Source organism: Grammomys surdaster, unplaced genomic scaffold, assembly GCF_004785775.1.
Source record: "Grammomys surdaster isolate TR1022 unplaced genomic scaffold, NIH_TR_1.0 802, whole genome shotgun sequence".
In the NCBI taxonomy this organism is placed as follows: Eukaryota; Metazoa; Chordata; class Mammalia; order Rodentia; family Muridae; genus Grammomys; species Grammomys surdaster.
Genome location: NW_021605221.1, coordinates 8,013 through 10,416, shown reverse-complemented (window position 1 = coordinate 10,416; position 2,404 = coordinate 8,013). Strand labels below are relative to the sequence as shown.

The 2,404-nt window shown below is 45.1% G+C and overlaps 1 pseudogene; it reads left to right on the top strand.

Moving 5' to 3' along the window:
* The first annotated feature begins 600 nt into the window (after positions 1-600).
* Positions 601-1,833, top strand: LOC114633936 (annotated as a pseudogene).
* The last annotated feature ends 571 nt before the right edge of the window (positions 1,834-2,404 follow it).

Below are 2,404 nucleotides of genomic sequence, written 5' to 3'. Positions count from 1 at the left end.
GAAGGAATGTCAAAGTGTGGGTACTTAGGTCCTTCCTAGGAGTATTTGCTCAAGGTAGCAAATACAGAGACAAAGCGTGGAGCTGAGACTGGAGGAGGGATGGTCTAGAGACTGCCCTACTTGAGGATCCATACCATGTGCAGTCAACAAATGCAGACACTGTTGTGCATGCCAGGAAGTCCAAGCTGACAGGAGCCTGATATACCTGTCTCCTGAGAGTCTCTGCCAGAGCCTGACATATGCAGAGGCAGATGCTCCTAGCTAGCCATTGAACTGATCATGGGGTTCCCAAAGACCTCACAAAGAACCACTGTGATAAATTATAGACACCCACTCATATAATGTACTGCCCAGGGCTGGATATTGTCCTTCTAGTGCTGAGAGTGATGTGGTGGTTATTTGTGAGACTTGGACTTTGGTGAAAATTTTGGACTTGGATACTGGTGACATTTTGGACTCAGATTTTGGTGAAGGTTTGGACTTGGATACTGGTGATGTTTTGTACTCTTGGATTCTGGTGAAGGTTTGGACTCAGACACTGGAGAACCTGCTTGGACTTTGACACTGTGGTGTGGACACTGACCATTCCTATCAAGAAAGATGAAGAGATGGTGAGTATGTCAGGACCTTAGGTCCAACCCCTTGAGGAGGACCCCTTAACAGATCATTACAAAATGTTAACAACCCTTGGCCAAGGAGCATTTGGGGAAGTAAAATTGGCAAGCCATCTCCTCACCTACACAAAGGTAGCAGTAAAAATTCTCCCCAAAAGCAAGAAAAACCCTTTGGTCAAATCCGAAATCGAAATCATGAAATCCCTCAATCATCCCCATGTTATCAAACTTTTACACATAGTGGACACTACCAAAACCATTTTCATCATTCTAGGGCATGCTGTGGGAGGAGAGCTACTGGGCTGAATTGTGGAGTTTGGCTACTTAGCAGAGGAGGAGTGCCACAGGCTGTTTAAACAGATGGTATGTGCCCTCTAGTATTGTCACCAGAAAGGGATTGTCCACAGGGATTTAAAGCCAGAAAACATTTTATTGAACCGCAAAGGAAATGTAAAAACTGAGCGATTTTGGCTTGAGCACCAAGATAATCACGGGCCAGAAGCTAGGAACGCTCTGTGGGACCCTTACTGTGCTCCAGTACTCTTTGCAGGTAAAGGGTACGATGACTGGGCAATTGATATCTGGAGCTTGGGTGTTGTGCTCTACTTCATGTCCACGGGGTACCTCCCTTTCGAGGGATATACCTATTAAACAATAAAGCAGAGGAACTTGGCAAGAAAGTACTCTGTGAACTTCAGGCTATCAGCAGAACTTTGGGATGTGATAGCAAAATTGTTACCTGTCAACCATGGAGAAAGGCCAACAGTTCATAACATAGTCAGATTTAAGTGGCTAAAGCATAACAATGAAGCTTCTCCTGGTTCTTTGGGAGAGAACACCAACAGCCACCCCAACCTCATTATAGTGGACATTATGGGTGTCCTGGGATATAATCCAGGAGAGATAAGGGAAAGTTTTTGAGAGAGAAAAAGTTTGACTAGGTGATGGCTACTTATTTAATGCTCAAGCAACAGTCACCCTGCAAAGACAAGTAAACAAAAAAATGGATCCTAAGCAGTGTGATCAAACATTGAAAAACACAGGGCCAACCATGAAAAAACAAACATCTGTGAGGAGGGGATCTAGTGTGCCTACCTTTCCCACCTTCAATTTTCCCAATGAACCAGAAAGTCTTGAGAAGGGAAAAAGAACTACAATGTGTCACACTATGCCACCCACCCTGAACTACTTCAACAAGAATACAACTCCAGTTCACTAAATCCACCCCCAGCTTGACCAGAAGGTTCACTTCCTGAGGTGCACCTGGGGGGAGACAGAGAGCAATGACACTTCAGAAGAAAGTTCTATCTTAGAGTCACTAGAGTATTCATTACTGAAAATCCACCCCATCCGGTCATCCATGGGTATTTTCAAAACTGGCTCTACCTATTCTAAGAGCAAGGGGTCCTCACAGTGTGTTTCATGTCATGATGCCTCTGTGGAGGAAGACCAGTGTAAGGGCACCAAAATACCCAGAGGAAAGATCAACCCAACTCTTCCACCAACCTCACCTCAGCAGAATCTCATGAAACAGCTCAATATTGCCACCAAAACTGGGTCAATGGACAATATGAACTCACAAAATAGACCACCTCAATTGTCCAGCAAGGAGGTCAAGCAGGGTGATATAGCAGGGTGAGGGTCCTGCTATAAAAGAAAGAGAGTCCAGATCATCCTCCCCCAAAACAGCCCAAGGACACTTTATCCGTGTCAGGTGTCAGACTGCACCCCAGGCCCCCTTTAATAGAAGGATCTGGAAGACCTTGAAGAATGGCTTTCTAAAAGGCCTG